The sequence below is a fragment of the Bidens hawaiensis genome, unplaced genomic scaffold (assembly GCF_021521415.1).
Source record: "Bidens hawaiensis isolate Kalapana, Puna unplaced genomic scaffold, B.hawaiensis_p1.1 tig00003307_1, whole genome shotgun sequence".
Classification (NCBI taxonomy): domain Eukaryota; kingdom Viridiplantae; phylum Streptophyta; class Magnoliopsida; order Asterales; family Asteraceae; genus Bidens; species Bidens hawaiensis.
The window spans coordinates 872,983-891,806 of NW_027491184.1; positions in this window are offsets into that span (position 1 = coordinate 872,983).

Sequence of the window (18,824 nt, forward strand, 5' to 3'; positions counted from 1 at the left end):
GGTATCCTTTAAAATCTACAAGTATATGATAGGACCAAACACACACAAGTATATGCTCCTTAGACTTGGGCAAATGACATAATTTTCAGCAAAAGTAATTCTTTTGAGACTTTTCTTCAAACACCTTCTTTTAAGCTTCTATAAAGCTTGAACTGAATAGTCTTATCATATCTCCGCACCATAAACAACTTGCTCATGTTTTGACCAAAATAATGTAATTATGCAAAATTCATTGAAAAATCCATTTGATCAATTAATTTTGACATAAAGACTCATTTTGACACAAACAGTTGTAACATATTCAAATCTTAATCATACATAACATCATCAAGACAAGTAGACAGTACTAACATTCAAAGTCTAGCCTATCATAATAACATTATATGATCAGATAACACACATAATCAGGCAATCAATCAAGGATGTCAGATAAACATACACAATCAAGTAATTCAAATCAAGAACACTCATCATGACATCACAAACATACATCAACTAATAAACATGCATAAGTATCAAGGATACCAAATTTTGCACACATAGTCAGATAAAGCACATATCAGTTGACATGAAAGTATCATATTCAATCACATGCACACAAACAACATTCAATCAAAACTTTGAAAATATAATCAGTTTGCACAGTCAAGCACACATCATCAATCGGATTTCATCAGATTTGATCATTCCCAGGTCTTTCAAAAGAAAGTTGAACCTGGTTCTATCAAGTGGTTTTGTGAATATGTCATCCAAATTCTCACTTGTATCAACTCTGGTTACTTCAATTAAACCTTTTTCACTACATTCTCTTATGAAGTGATGTCTGATTTCAATGTGCTTGGTTTTGGAATGTTGCACAGGATTCTTAACAATAACAGATGCAGCAGTGTTATCAATGTAAATAGGGGTGTTTAGAAAATTCAAACCATAGTCTAGCATCTGATTTTGGATCCAGAAGACTTGTGCACAGCAGGCAGATGCAGCAAGGTATTCAGCTTCTGCAGTTGAGATTGAGACAGTTGTCTGCTTCTTGCATTGCCATGACACCAATATGTCACCCAAAAATTGGCATCCTCCTGAAGTTGACTTCCTGCTTATATTACAACCATCATAGTCACTGTCTATGTAGGCTATCAGATCAAAAGACCGGTTCTATGGATACCAAATTCCCAAGTCAGGTCTTCCCTTCAAATATTTAAAGATCCTCTTGACAGCATTCATGTGGGAGACCTTGGGGCTTGACTGAAATCTAGCACAAACACATACTGAAAACATGATATCAGGCCTTGAAGCAGTTAGATACATCAGTGATCCAATTTTTGCTCTGTATTCATGCTCATCCACTGGCTCCCCCTTTTCATCAGCTACCATCTTTTCTTTTGAATCCATAGGAGTTGAAGCTGTCTTCAGATCATTACACTTGATTTGTCAAATATGTCTTGTACATACTTAGACTGGTAAATGAAAATCCCATCAGCCTTTGGCTGAACTTGTAAGCCAAGGAAGAAGTTCATTTCTCCCATTGAACTCATGCTATACTTGGATTTCATCACCTCTCAAACTCCATACACATCTTTTCATTGGTTGACCCAGATATAATGTCATCCACATAGACTTGTAATAAGAGCAAATGTCACACCCCGACTAGGTAGTTGCGGAAGCGTAATACGGGAATGTAACAGATAACACTGGTATCAACAACATTGTTTATAAAGAAATTCAACAACTAATTTACATCATATTACATGGGTTGGTACTATGTTTACAAACTATATGAGAATCACATAACCGGTTTACGAGCTTTTTATTTAATATTATATGTCAGCGTCTATTCATAGCTATTCAACTCTCCTTCTAACACCAAGCATGTAAGCAATTCATTCCACTTTCGCTTTACCTGAAAAGCATGTTAAAACGGGTCAACTACGTCTAGTTGGTGAGTTTCAAGTTTCACGAGTATCAACGAAATCAGTATACAAGTTCGTAAAGTTTACAGTGTGTATGTATATATGTATGTGTATGATGTATTATGCTAAGCCACAAGTGAAACCGAAACGAGCTAAAACACATGGCCACCCCTGCCCATGCACTCCCGTTGGCATTTAACAGCCACTTTGCCCCAAGAATGTACTATGTCTAACACCACATAGCAGTATGTAATAAGTTTAAATGACAATGTGCAACTGGGTTAACATGTTCCGGCATACCCCACCGGCTCTGTCAGTTGGGTTTGTCAAACCGATAGTACTATCCACACGTCACCGGCACGAAGTTAATCACTTGTGTTTGTGGGGACTTGTCAAGTGTTAGTACTTAGATAATCCACATCATCACACGTTTTCAAGTATATAAGTATATGTAAACATGCTTTTCACCCCCAAAAAGTTCGTAAAACAGTTTAGAAAGCGGGGGTCGTGAAACTCACCTTATATTAGTTCGCACAGAAATTATGTATCAATAAGTCAGGTGCCTCGCTTATCGCCTGATTCCTATAAACGGTATCGTATCGTTAATACTAGTACAGTGTTCAATCTAAGTCGGGCTGTATAGATAATCTGGGTATAGCTGTTAAGCCCAGAACATGACCATAGTCTTAGATTGTGACGTTGTATACTATGAAAATATTAAAACTAGATTTGGCTCAGTTTCACCGTTTCCTGAGCCTAGCCAAGTTGATCGTTTATGTGTTTCGGGATTAGGTAAGATCACATAAACTTAAGTAAATATATTGATTGATAAAATGATTTGATTTATTAAAGAATTTTAAGGTTTTGGTATCTGGTTTGATCGCAGGGTTCGTTTCCGTTTTCACACGGGTTTGATTATACAAAACGCGTACAATCCACCCGAATTGTCCGGAATTCTCGTAAAACGTTCGTTTTTATCAATATCATTCAAAAATATGATATTTGACCACTTTTGACATTTTGACATACCAGTCAGTCCGTTAAACACAAAACTGCCGGTTTCGTTAAAACAATTATAATTTAAATCTTTGATTAATCATAACTAAATATGTACTTACACATAAATTATGTAAATTTTTGTAAAAATACATTAAGACATGGAGAATTTTATAAAAATATTTTCAGAAATTTTATGATTAATTATTTACTTATAAAAATTCATTTAATAGGTTATAATAGTGTAATAAATGGCCCGTTTATATCAAACGACCTCCAAAAAATCCAATAATTTTTACAAATGGCCTCAATGTTATTACATAGCCCCTGAAAAATCTCCAGAACCTAAATCTTTTGACAAAATGCCTTTTTGTGCGTTTTTCGGCTGTTAAAATTCGGTTAAACCATAATTGAACAAACCATACTTAGGCATTTCCAATGATCCCCAAACTTTACCAGTGATCTTACCATCACATATTAAACTTCAAAACCAAGTTTCATAATTTTTCAATATGTTTAGCTATTTTTCCCAAATAAACGCTCATAAACGGAAATAAATTCACCAAATATTCTCCGTTTATCGAAAAATTACCAAATTTGAACAGGGACTCATTTATATGATCTCTAATGTCCTTTAAAATTTTCACAGGCTAACAACAAGCACGTCACAACCTAATACTAAACAGCCCTTAAACGAGTGTTACGGGTTTACCTTGTCGGTTTTCGATGAGTTTTGCTAGCTTAAACGACTCTCCGGGTGTCGGGTTGCAAACTCAGTGTATCTACATATAATATAACATCAAACCAAGCATAAATAATCCGTGTGACAGCCTTGATAATTAGGGTTTCGGTTTTGGGTTCAAACCGAACTTTCTAACCGTAAAAACGTTGTATTCATGTTCTAATCCGCGTTTTTGACCAAAAAAGTATATGTTCCTGGTTTGTAAACATGTTTAACATCAAAACATGGTTTTACTTGATTTTTATGGTTTTTGGATGGTTAAACATGTTTAAAACTAATCAAGGATTAATTTTTCATGGTTAAACTATGTTAATCATGGTTAAAAATCAAGGAAAATCACTACTTACCTTAGGGTTTTGATGAAGCTTGATGAAGAAGAACAGAAAAGGTAATTTTCTCTGGAAAATTAGGTACAAAATATCTCAAAATATTCTTTTATATAAAAGATACTAGAAGGGGGTGGGTTGTCCCCTTTGCGGCCGCAAGCTTATAAGGGCCCATTGGGCCTCTTTTTGGCCCAATGGTGCCTCGGTTTTCGTGCCACGCTTAAAATTCGGTCCAAAATTTAGTTCGGGTTCGGTTTTTCGCAAGAAAACTAGTTCGAGTGCGAAAACCAGCGAGAAAACGAGTGTTTTTCAGCTTAGTTTTGTAAAATAAGAAAAACGTACTGACTCGTTGTAAAATTCCAAAATATTTTCACGGATTGCTTAGAACATGTCATATAAGTGTTTGATAAATCTTTTTCGGCTTAACGGATGCTACAATGCTCGTTTTGATATTAACGATTGCGTTTAAGCTTATAGCGTATCGATAAACGAAACCTTTTTCGTTTAAAAAGTTTTAAACGTACTGGGGCCTAAATATCGATATGTTAGCCTCTATAACATATATATAACTCGTATATGACCCCTCAGTATGTATACGGGTCATAATTAGTATCGGTCGGTTACTCGTTTAAGCACTACGAATTAACCAATTTATCGTTTACTTGCTACGTAGTGAATATAGTATACCTCGTTTTGTCACGAATGTCACATTCTCCCCCCGTTAAGAAATTTCGTCCTCGAAATTTAATGTGTCATCGGTTTTCTTTTTAGGGAACAGGTGTGGGTATTTCTTTCGGAATTCATCCTTTCGTTCCCAAGTATATTCGGGTTCTTGTTTTGAATTCCACCGAACTTTTACCAATGATATTTTGTTGTGCCGTAACTGTTTGGTTTTCCCGTCTACAATTTCTACCGGTTCCTCTACGAAGTTGAGTTTTTCGTTGATCTGAACAACTTCTAGTGGTACTATTGTTGTTTCATCAGTCAAACACTTTTTCAGATTCGATACATGAAACATGTCGTGAATAGTACTCAGCTCTAAGGGTAGTTTTAATCGGTAAGCTACGGGACCAATTTTTGCAATAATCTCAAAAGGTCTGATGTATCTCGGGGCTAGTTTACCAGTCTTTCCAAATCTTATAACACCCATCCATGGCGATACTTTTAAGAACACCTTATCACCTATTTCAAAAGATAACGGTTTTCTGCGAACATCAGCATAACTCTTTTGTCGGTCGCGGGCACCTTTCAATTTTTGCTTAATCTGGTGAATCTTATCGGTGGTTTCCTGAATTAAATCTGACCTTGAAATTTGGGTATCACCCACTTCCGTCCAACATAGTGGTGATCTACATTTTCGCCCTTATAGAGCTTCATAAGGTGCTGCTTGTATACTACTGTGATAACTGTTATTGTAAGAGAATTCAATGAGCGGGAGGTGTTGATCCCAATTCCCTTTGAAGTCAAGTACACAAGCACGAAGTAAATCTTCTAAGGTTTGGATGGTTCGTTCGGATTGACCATCGGTTTGGGGTAAGCCGTACTTAGGTCGATTCGGGTTCCCAAGGCTTCTTGTACTGCTTGCCAGAAATGTGAAGTAAAGTGACTGTCTCGATCTGAAATAATCGAAAGAGGTACTCCGTGTCGGGATACAATTTCATCGATGTAAATTTGAGCGAGTTTTTCGGTGGTGTAGTTGTTACGGATGGGGATAAAGTGTGTGGATTTGGTTAATCGGTCAACAATTACCCAGATAGCATTGTGTCCTCGGGAGGTTTTAGGAAGGTGCGTCACAAAGTCTATGGTAATTTGTTCCCATTTCCATTGTGGTATTTCGGGTTGTTGTAACATTCCTTAAGGTTTTTGATATTCCGCCTTCACCCTTGCACATGTTGCACATTTACTTACATACACGGCTATATCCTTTTTCATACCAGGCCACCAGTAAAATTCTTTAACATCTTTATACATCTTATCAGTACCGGGATGAATAGAATATTTGGACTTATGTGCTTCATCAAGAATCAACTTTCAGAGTTTATGAAGTGTTGGAATCTAGACCCGGTTTTTGTAATAATATACTTCATCAATTTTCTTCTCAAAATTCCTTTCATTCCCATGTAGTTCTTCTTTTTCTAGCTGATCTGCCTTCAAAGCCTCATCTTGTGCAACGCGAACTTGTTCGGTTAGGCTACTTTGAACAATCATTCCGATTGCTCGTACCCTTAATGGTTTGACTCTGTCTTTTCGGCTTAAAGCATCGGCTACTACGTTGGCCTTACCCGGATGGTATTTAATCTCACAATCATAATCATTTAACAGTTCTACCCATCTCCTTTGTCTCATGTTTAGCTCTTTCTGATCAAATATGTGTTGTAGGCTTTTGTGATCAGTATAGATGGTACATTTGGTGCCATACAAGTAATGTCTCCAAATCTTCAATGCAAAGATAACTGCTCCCAATTCCAAATCATGGGTTGTATAATTCTTTTCATGTACTTTTAATTGTCGGGAAGCATATGCTATTACTTTCTTTCTTTGCATCAGTACGCATCCTAAACCTTTACGAGATGCGTCGCAATATACCACCAATTCATCAGTTCCATCTGGAAGGCTTAATATTGGAGCCTCAGATAACTTCTGTTTTAACGTTTGGAAGGCCATTTCTTGTTCTTCTCCCCATTCATACGCTCGATCTTTTTGAGTTAGGAGGGTTAGAGGTTGGGCAATAATTGAAAAGTTTTCAATGAATCTTCTATAATACCCGGCTAGTCCTAAGAATTGACGAATTTCTCTTGGTGACTTAGGCACTTGCCAATTTTTAATGGCCTCAATTTTACTTGGGTCTACTTGGATCCCTTGTTGATTCACAATGTGTCCCAAAAACTGTACTTCTTGTAGCCAAAATTCACATTTGGACAACTTTGCGTATAACTTCTCTTGCCTCAATAATTCTAATATTTCCCGCAAATGTTGTTCGTGTTCCTCCTTACTTCTCGAATATATCAAAATATCATCGATAAACACTATCACGAACTTGTCAAGATAAGGTTTGCAAACTCGGTTCATGAGGTCCATAAACACTGCAGGTGCATTTGTCAACCCAAACGGCATAACCAAAAATTCATAGTGACCATACCGAGTTCGGAAAGCTGTTTTTGGTACGTATTCTTCCTGAATTTTTACTTGATGATAACCAGATCTAAGATCAATTTTTGAAAAATACTTCGCACCCTGGAGCTGATCAAACAAGTCATCAATTCGAGGTAAGGGGTATCTATTCTTTATAGTCACTTTATTCAATTCCCGGTAATCAATACACATTCGAAAACTCCCATCTTTCTTCTTTACAAATAACACTGGTGCTCCCCACGGTGAGTAACTAGGTCGGATAAAACCCTTGTCCAGTAATTCTTGTAACTGGTTGGACAGTTCTTGCATTTCAGAAGGTGCAAGTCGATAAGGTTCCTTAGCAATGGGTGCTGCTCCCGGTATCAAGTCAATACGGAATTCAACTTGTCGGGTCGGTGGTAAACCAGGCAACTCATCGAGGAATACATCTGAATACTCGTGTACCACTGGGATGTCTTCCATTCATTTTTCCTCGGGTTCCTTAACTGTTACACTCGCCAAGTATAATGTACAACCTTGGCGCAAATACTTTAATGCCTTAAGTTGGGATACTAGAGGCAATACCGTACCAGATTTCTCACCTTGAACAATCATCGCCTCATCATTCGGAAGAGGTATCCTAACAGTCTTATCCTTACAAACAATTTCAGCTTTATACTTAGATAGCCAGTCCAAACCGACTATAACATCGAAACTTCCCAATTCCACTGGAAGTAAATCAATAAGGAATGGGTGGTCGTTTAGGATGAGGGAACAGTTTCGGACTATTCGGTTAACAAGTATAGACTTACCGTTAGCGAGTTCTATAGTATATGGTTTTGTTAGTTCACTCACCGGCATATTTTCTAAAGGTAAGAAGTTAACAGATATGAAACTTCTATCGGCACTCGTATCAAACAAAACTGAAGCATACTGACCCGAAACTAAGAATGTACCTGTCACCACATTCAGATCATGACGCGCTTCACCCGGTCCTAATACAAACGCGCGTCCCCTAGCTGCGTTGGAGGTTGATGCTTGTGCTTGGTTTTGCCTTCTCGCTACACCCTGGTTCAGATTGGGGCAGTATCTCCGAAAGTGTTCCGTACTGCCACATTCATAGCAGGCACGGAGGTTCGTGGTAGGTGGGGTTTGTTGGTTGAGTTGTGGGCGGGTTGGTTGAGGTCGAGGTAGTTGAGTTGATTGCGGTGGACGGTTAACAGTGTTGGTGGGGTTTCTATAGTTGGGGGCATAGTGTCCCGTTCTTCCACATTTCTGACAAATGATCGGTTTGCAATCACCCACATGATGAAAGTTACATCTTCTGCACTTCGGTAACGTCCCTTTATAGGTCTCTTGTTTTACATTAGAACTGGTCATGGCATAATTTCGGGTATTCGGACGGGCCCGTTTGTTTTGAGGGTTTCCTTGCATTCTTGTCCCATAATCAGTTCGTTTTAAACTTGTTGTTTCACCTGGCATCCTTATCACTCCACTTCTCATCAGATCAAAAGTAACGACACCCGTTTGAGATACCGCACTTTCTAATGTCGGGTGGGCTACTAAATTCACTATACTTCTCACAGCAGGGGTCAGTCCCCAGATATAACGTTCAATTCGCTTCGCTTCCGGTGTAACTAACCACGGAACTAAGCGGGACAGTTTGTTAAAATGATTCGTGTATCCCACATGGTCCGCTCCTTTCATTTCCAGATTCCATAACTCGTGTTCCAACCTTTGAATCTCACTTTTAGGACAAAAATGCTCTAGCATGAGGGTTTTTAATTCAGTCCATGACATACGATTAATAGCATCTTGTCCCCTTATTTGGACTACCGTATTCCGCCACATCAGCGCTTGGTCTAGAAACATACTGGTAGCAAATTTGACCACGCGGTTCGGTGGACACTCACTAATATTAATTATTGATTCGGTCTTTTCTATCCATTTGACCAGCCCGCTAGGTCCTTCAATACCCTTAAACTCAATCGGTTTACATGATGTAAATTGTTTGTATGGGTACTCCTGACGTGGGGGTTCTCGGTTATTATTATTGTTATTATCGGTATTGGTCCGAGTATTATCATTATTAGTTGTGTTAACAACCGGTACAGGGTTTGGGTTCGGGATGTTATCTGGGTGCACAATAGGTTCTGGGTTCCCAGTGACATTCATAGTTGGGCGAGTGTTATTATTATTTACGACATTATCAGTATTCACCGGGGTAGTAACACCCGGGGCTACATTAGTGTCCGGCGGAGGGGTATTAACAGTGGTCGTGGTGGTGCTCGTAGGTTGATTAACAGTATTGTCAGCACGTATGCCTGCAGTGACTTGTGCTACAATTGTTGGTATCACTGCTTGTAGTTGACGAGCAATCATTGCGGCCACTTCTGCCTCAGACAAAGGGTTTGCTTTCTTTGGGGCCATTCTATAAAATAATCAATTATGTAATAATTAATATCGTCTCACTATAACCAGCACAACTTTATGATATTACAATTTCACAACACACAACTATGCCAAAGAAAACACATTTGTATTAATTATAATCATTACTGTACATATGCATCCAAAATTAGCGCATAGGCTTAACCTGGTATAGGCCAGCGCTTGTATATGCGTATCAAAATTTGTCACTAAGTGACATGTAGACTTAACCCGATAAGGGCCAGTGCTTGTAATAGTACTAAACCACAAACAACTCCCAAGTCAGCCCAACACGCTGTAACAAAATGTTGTTTGGGATATCAAAAGACTATATACATAAGGCTAGACTACTATGTCCTATCCATCCTTTGTAACATGAAGCCACAATCAAACAACAGCAGCCACTAGGGCCGCATTAACCGCTAAACATACTCCTAGTAGTATCATTGCCCGATCCTGACGCCTGTGGCTGTAAGCACTGGATCTTTGCACAATTCTGATTTCTTGCTGCATGTACCACATGTGATCTTGCATATCATGTCTATGCTGGTTTAGGTTATTTATCGAATGTGATTGTTCTACGATCTGATCAGTAGCTAAACCTAACCATGCTGAATCAGAATGACGAGGTGGCTCGGGTACCGGGGCGGGTAAACCCCAAGTAGGAATAGGTATCTCAGTGACCTGGACACGTGATGTTTCTCCCCTATGATACGTAGATCGAGGTGGGGGAGAGGTGTGCTCAGGTAGCCGCACTGAAATACGAGCGGTCTGACGGTTTCTAATAGTGGGTGGGGGTACTGGTGTATGCTGTACGGGTGGAGTAGGGGATCTGGGTGCTCTAATCGGTGAATGATAAGCACTAGTAGCTCCCTGTCCTACAACATTCCTAGGGGATTCCCTAGGGGGATAGGTGTCACAACGGTAACCCGATAAGTCGGGTTGACCTGAGGGTGCCTCGTGGGGAATTACCGCATCTGAACCTTCTTCCATTTCCTCTGATTCCCCCCCAGTTTCCTCTTCTGGATCCTCCTCCTCCTCAGACCATGTTGGTAGGGTATTAGATAAACGATCAGTAGATCTTGACATATTCCTGCACAATGGTTAGTAATAAGAATAATATCCTTCTATATTAATCATAGTAAAATACATGCAGGTATTTATACAGATAAGCACAAATAATCGTTTATATACACAGATATTTATTTATTATTATATTTTATACACTTATGTTGCTGTTTTTACCTATTCGATTGTTTATCGACTTCTTCTCGAATTTCCTCGTACAAACAAGTCCGTTATTACGTTCCGGACCATAATAACCCACTTGTCCATTCGGGTTCATCACGAGAATCATCAGTGTATATTATTTAATATTATTTTATTCCCAGAGTTAATCAAGCCTAAGGTTATCTTAGGGTATCCTAAGGGACATCCTAATTCTTTATAACCAATGGCTCTGATACCAACTTCTGTCACACCCCGACTAGGTAGTTGCGGAAGCGTAATACGGGAATGTAACAGATAACACTGGTATCAACAACATTGTTTATAAAGAAATTCAACAACTAATTTACATCATATTACATGGGTTGGTACTATGTTTACAAACTAGATGAGAATCACATAACCGGTTTACGAGCTTTTTATTTAATATTATATGTCTGCGTCTATTCACAGCTATTCAACTCTCCTTCTAACACCAAGCATGTAAGCAATTCATTCCACTTTCGCTTTACCTGAAAAGCATGTTAAAACGGGTCAACTACGTCTAGTTGGTGAGTTTCAAGTTTCACGAGTATCAACGAAATCAGTATACAAGTTCGTAAAGTTTACAGTGTGTATGTATATATGTATGTGTATGATGTATTATGCTAAGCCACAAGTGAAACCGAAACGAGCTAAAACACATGGCCACCCCTGCCCATGCACTCCCGTTGGCATTTAACAGCCACTTTGCCCCAAGAATGTACTATGTCTAACACCACATAGCAGTATGTAATAAGTTTAAATGACAATGTGCAACTGGGTTAACATGTTCCGGCATACCCCACCGGCTCTGTCAGTTGGGTTTGTCAAACCAATAGTACTATCCACACGTCACCGGCACGAAGTTAATCACTTGTGTTTGTGGTGACTTGTCAAGTGTTAGTACTTAGATAATCCACATCATCACACATTTTCAAGTATATAAGTATATGTAAACATGCTTTTCACCCCCAAAAAGTTCGTAAAACAGTTTAGAAAGTGGGGGTCGTGAAACTCACCTTATAGTAGTTCGCACAGAAATTATGTATCAATAAGTCAGGTGTCTCGCTTATAGCCTGATTCCTATAAACGGTATCGTATCGTTAATACTAGTACAGTGTTCAATCTAAGTCGGGCTGTATAGATAATCTGGGTATAGCTGTTAAGCCCAGAACATGACCATAGTCTTAGATTGTGACGTTGTATACTATGAAAATATTAAAACTGGATTTGGCTCAGTTTCACCGTTTCCTGAGCCTAGCCAAGTAGATCGTTTATGTGTTTCGGGATTAGGTAAGATCACATAAACTTAAGTAAATATATTGATTGATAAAATGATTTGATTTATTAAAGAATTTTAAGGTTTCGGTATCTGGTTTGATCGCAGGGTTCGTTTCCGTTTTCACACGGGTTTGAATATACAAAACGCGTACAATCCACCCGAATTGTCTGGAATTCTCGTAAAAAGTTCGTTTTTATCAATATCATTCAAAAATATGATATTTGACCACTTTTGACATTTTGACATACCAGTCAGTCCGTTAAACACAAAACTGCCGGTTTCGTTAAAACAATTATAATTTAAATATTTGATTAATCATAACTAAATATGTACTTATACATAAATTATGTAAATTTTTGTAAAAATACATTAAGACATGGAGAATTTTATAAAAATATTTTCAGAAATTTTATGATTAATTATTTACTTATAAAAATTCATTTAATAGGTTATAATCGTGTAATAAATGGCCCGTTTATATCAAACGACCACCAAAAAATCCAATAATTTTTACAAATGGCCTCAATGTGATTACATAGCCCCTGCAAAAACTCCAGAACCTAACTCTTTTGACAAAATGCTTACCATCACAAACCATACTTAGGCATTTCCAATGATCCCCAAACTTTACCAGTGATCTTACCATCACATATTAAACTCCAAAACCAAGTTTCATAATTTTTCAATATGTTTAGCTATTTTTCCCAAATAAACGCTCATAAACGGAAATAAATTCACCAAATATTCTCCGTTTATCGAAAAATTACCAAATTTGAACAGGGACTCATTTATATGATCTCTAATGTCCCTGCAAATTTTCACAAGCTAACAACAAACACATCACAACCTAATACTAAACAGCCCTTAAACGTGTGTTACGGGTTTACCTTGTCGGTTTTCGATGAGTTTTGCTAGCTTAAACGACTCTCCGGGTCTCGGGTTGCAAACTCAGTGTATCTACATATAATATAACATCAAACCAAGCATAAATAATCCATGTGACAGCCTTGATAATTAGGGTTTCGGTTTTGGGTTCAAACCGAACTTTCTAACTGTAAAAACGTTGTATTCATGTTCTAATCCGCGTTTTTGACCAAAAAAGTATATGTTCCTGGTTTGTAAACATGTTTAACATCAAAACATGGTTTTACTTGATTTTTATGGTTTTTGGATGGTTAAACATGTTTAAAACTAATCAAGGATTAATTTTTCATGGTTAAACTATGTTAATCATGGTTAAAAATCAAGGAAAATCACTACTTACCTTAGGGTTTTGATGAAGCTTGATGAAGAAGAACAGAAAAGGTAAGTTTTCTCTGGAAAATTAGGTACAAAATATCTCAAAATATTCTTTTAGATAAAAGATACTAGAAGGGGGTGGGTTGTCCCCTTTGCGGCCGCTAGCTTATAAGGGCCCATTGGCCCTCTTTTTGGCCCAATGGTGCCTCGGTTTTTGTGCCACGCGTAAAAGTCGGTCCAAAATTTAGTTCGGGTTCGGTTTTTCGCAAGAAAACTAGTTCGAGTGCGAAAACCAGCGCGAAAACGAGTGTTTTTCAGCCTAGTTTTGTAAAATAAGAAAAACGTACTGACTCGTTGTAAAATTCCAAAATATTTTCACGGATTGCTTAGAACATGTCATATAAGTGTTTGATAAATCTTTTTCGGCTTAACGGAAGCTACAATGCTCGTTTTGATATTAACGATTGCGTTTAAGCTTATAGCGTATCGATAAACGAAACCTTTTTCGTTTAAAAAGTTTTAAACGTACTGGGGCCTAAATATCGATATGTTAGCCTCTATAACATATATATAACTCGTATATGACCCCTCAGTATGTATACGGGTCATAATTAGTATCGGTCGGTTACTCGTTTAAGCACTACGAATTAACCGATTTATCGTTTACTTGCTACGTAGTGAATATAGTATACCTCGTTTTGTCACGAATGTCACTGCAAATCTCTTCCTTTCTTCTTGTAAAAGAGGGTCTTGTCAATAGCTCCTCTTTGGAAACCATTTTCAAGTAGGTGATTTGACAGTTCATCGTACCAAGCTCTAGGAGCCTGATGCAGTCCATACAAGGCTTTGTTCAATTTATACACCCTGTTAGGATAGATAGGATCCTCAAAACCTGGTGGTTGAGAAACATACACCTCCTCTTTTATCTTTCCATTTAGGAATGCAAATTTGACATCAAGTTGAAATACCCTGATATTCTTTGAGGCAGCATAAGCTAAGAAAATTCTTATTGCTTCAAGTCTTGCAACTGGTGCAAAGACCTCCTCAAAGTCAATCCCTTCTTCTTATAGGCATACCAAAGCTACAAGTCTAGCTTTGTTCTTGATCACAATACCCCTTTCATCCCTTTTGTTTCTGAACACCCATTTTGTGCCAATTGCATGTCTGTTTCTTGGCCTGTCTACAAGTTCCCAAACTTGTAGATCTCTAAATTGAGTCAACTCCTCTTGCATTGCTTGCACCCAACTGTTGTCCCTTAGAGATTGAACAATATTCTTTGGTTCTATTTAGGATAGAAAGCATGAGTATAAGCAAATGTTTGCAGTTTCAAAGTGACTTCTTGTAACCCTTTCATGTATATTGCCAATGATGTGTTCAGAAGGATGATTCTTTTCAACATATGGGGTTTGAATCATCACATCAGCAGACACAGTTGTGTCAAGATTTGATTCATTGAGTTCTGGTTCTTCAATGCTCAAATGAGTAGTTTCACTGTCATTTCAAGTTTTCTTCATTGTTCTGTCTTGAAGTTGATGCACCAGTGTTATCTAGATTCATTCTTTCAAACAAATCTTGAAACCTTGCACCTGTAGCAGTTTCTTCTTCAGTTTGATTGTTAGATCCTCCTCATTTAGTACTTGATCATTTTACACTTCTTGATTGTCTTGATCATCATTTGCTTGATCTTGTACTGGACTTTCATTGTTCTCTTGATTGTCATCTTGGACTTTATCAACATTTGTCCTAGAGGATTCCTTTATGAATGTGTATTCCTTTTCTTTACTTGCAACCTTTCTCCACAGCTTTTCCAAATCCAATGTCTTTTGTTTTGACTCTTCAAACACACTGGTTTTCAAAAAGGTTTCATCATAGTCTTAAGGATAGATCTTGAAAGACTTTATCAATTTCTCTAAATCAAATAACCATGATGCACCATCAACTGTGTTGAATTGGTTTTCATTGAAAACTACATCTGAGGATTCAATTACAACCAAATGATCTTTCACAGACACTCTGTAGGCCTTAGAGTGAGTAGAGTAGCCTACAAAAAAATAGTCTAAGGATTTAGCTTGAAACTTGTTCAAGTAATCCTTTGTGTTCAACAGAGAACATTTGCATCCAAAGGCTTTGAAAAACTTGATATAGGGTTTCCTGTTATAGAGGATTTCATATGGAGTCTTATTGTGGCTTTTGTTTATTAGTACCCTGTTCTGAACATAGCATGCTGTATTAATTGCTTCTGCCCAAAATGTGATAGGTAGATTAGCATCAGCAAGCATGGTTCTTGCTGCTTCAATGAGTGTTCTATTTCTTCTCTCAGCAACACCATTTTGTTCAGGAGTTCTAGGAGCTGAGAATTGTTGAAGTATTCCTTTGTTGTTGCAGAATTCTTCAATAACACCATTCTTGAACTCACTACCATTGTCACTTCTCATCACCTTAACCCTTTTATCCAATTGATTCTCAATTCTGGTAACACAGTTCATAATAAATTCAGCAGCCTCATCCTTTGTACTTAGGAAATAAACCCAGGTATATCTTGAAAAATCATCAATGATCACAAGACAGTATCTTTTCTTCTCAATGCTTAGTACACTCACAGGACTAAAGAGATACATGTGAAGCATTTCAAGCACTTGATCAATTAAGTTGATGAGTTTAGTCTTGTGAGAAGACTTGTGCTGTTTTCCTTTCTAGCATGAGACACAGTTGTCATCCAATTTAAACTCTCTTGTAGGTAAGCCAATGACATGCTCACCCTTAACTAACTTGTTCATGTTCTTCAGATTGACATGACATAGTTTCCTATGCCACAATTTTGACTCATTTTCAGTGGCTTTAGAAACAAAGCATGTGCCACCCCTAGAAACAGCATCCTTCATGTTAAGTTCATATAAATTTCCATTCCTTGGGGCCATCATCATAATCATGTCAGGTGGAATAACATACTCAAGACTTAAGATGAAACAGTGTGAATCATCAAAGCCAACTTTGTAACTTTTATCACACATCTGAGATATGCTTAAAAGATTGTATTTCCTTCAACATAGAAAACATTGTCAAAAGTAACTTTGCCATTTGTTAAAATTCCTTTTCCAACAATTTTTCCTCCATTCTCATCACTTCCAAATGCCACTGGCCCCTCAAACTTCTCTTCATAGTTGACAAGTGACCTTTTGTCACAAGTCATGTGCCTAGAACATCCACTGTCCAAATACCATAATTCATTCAGTGTAGTGGACTGTTCCTGCACAATACAAAGAAAGTGATTAGTTAGGTGATGAAGTGTAAGCTACTTCAACTTGCAAATCATCAGTTTCATTTTCAATGGCAGCATCGGGAGTGAGTGTTATGGGATCAGGGTCTTCATGAGTAATTTCAATGTGATCTGAATCATCAGTTTCATATCCACACTCTCTTGGAGTTTTCACAAATGAGGTTGTGCTCTCACACTCAGAAACTTCATTGTTACTTTCTTGAAAAACATAGTCTTTCTTGCTTGAAAAGTCTCTCACATCCATACTTATCTCCTCTTTGATTTCAGCTTTAGGTTTCCACAGAAAACCTTGAGGTTCATAACCATGCTTCAACTAATATTTCTCATCTCCAGTTAATTCAGTAGGTTTCTTTCTAGGAAGAACACCTTTGTTTCTTTTCTTTTCACTGTTTGAAGATCCTTGAGAATCATCAGACTTAACTGATTTTGTGTCATTGTTAGGAATGATTCTCAAGAGTTGGAAATTCTTTTTCTTTACATACTCAGTCTTTTTAGGAGATTTACTTCTTCTACTTTGCTTATCAATTGGTTTCCTAAATCTCACATCAGCTTGCCTTTCTTTGTTAGTCTTATTTTCAGATTGCTGATCAAACTCCTTCTTCATCTTTTTTTCACTCACCTTCCTTTTTCCCAAATATTCTTCATACTTCAGTTTATAGAGAACAAAGTTTTGTCCAAACTTTGTCTCATTTGGAACATGGAATGGTTTGAAGTTGAGTCTATCATTACAAGTGTCAGTGTGATGGCCATACTCATCACATCTCTTGCACCACACTTTTCCTTTGAATTTTTCATGGTCAGCTCCTTTCTTAAATCTTTCACTTGGTCTTGGAGGATCAACCCCAAGTGTCTTCTGAGTCTTCAGACCATCAAAGTCAATTGAGAAAGGAACAAATTCATCTATCTTGATATCATTTCTTTCTACCTTTCCCTTGACAAAGATAATTTTCTTCATATTCATAGGCTCTTCATCTAGGCTTCCTTTGTGCCTTGACTGTCTCTTTTCATATTCTTCCATGGTTTCCACTTCCCCAATATCAAATACTTCATGACTTGAAAATATTGGGTAAACTGGAATGAAGTTGTCACATACAACTGTTTCAGCCACTTTCTTCTTGTTGTTGTCTTTAATTCTTTGCAGCATAGCCTTGATTGGAGGTCTTACTGCATTATAGCTAACTTTTGATCTTTCACATATGTCAAAAGACACATGTTCTTTTCTAATTCTTTCATTCATTTTCTTCATCTTTGGTGTCACTGGTGGTAGGTGTGGTAGCTTTTCAATTGAGTCTGGTTTCTTATACCTTCTACCTCTTTCAGCAGCTTTAATTTCTTCATCAATGATTTGATCACTCAAGTCACTTAAGTTATCAACATTCAAGTCCTCAGAGTCAAAGTCATCTTCAGATACTTGTTTTCCAATTGACTTGTCCTCTTTCACATCTTCCTTCACAACATATTCTCCCTCTTCATTCACTTCAACCTTCTTATATAGATCAACAAACTCCTCTCTATCTTGAAACACTTCTCTGAACTACTGGAGATAACTATCCCTCTTTTCTTTGTCAACTTTGGGTAAAAAGTTGTTGTTGAATGGAGGTGGAACAGCCTTATACTTGTCTTTCTCACTAATTTGGTTCAAAATGCCACATATGTTTCATGTGGAGACCAAATTCTTTAAGAATTCTTTATCAACTTTCAGCTTTGTGTTCTTCACCTTCTCTTCAATCAACATCTTCTTCAACCCATCAATTTCAGTAATGTACCTTTGTTGAGATCTATAGCTACTCACACAGTCATCTTCTAAACTTCTGATCTTCTCTTCACTAACAACATCACTGGCTTGATACTCATTGATGATGCTTTGTTTTCTGAAACACTCACCCTCTAGCTTCCTATTTTCATATTTAAGCAGTAATTGTTTCATTTAAGTCAGTGATAGGTGATGAGTGTACCTGAGAAGATGATGTTCCAGCCTCATTCTCAATCTTTGCCATGAATGCAACATTAGCAGCTTTGATATCGTCTTCATGATTACTTCAGTCAAAATCACCATCTTGTTGTGTGATGTGCTAAAAACAGTCAATAAATATTAACTAAATTAAACAAAGTAATAAAAAATAGACCTAAGACTCAACTAAACAAAACACCGGCAAGTGAACCGGTCAATTGTATTAAAGCTAAGTAAGTCCGGAATATCGAACCCACAGGACTCTATAAATTACGTTAATTAACTAATTAGACTCGACTTACGACACGACTATTT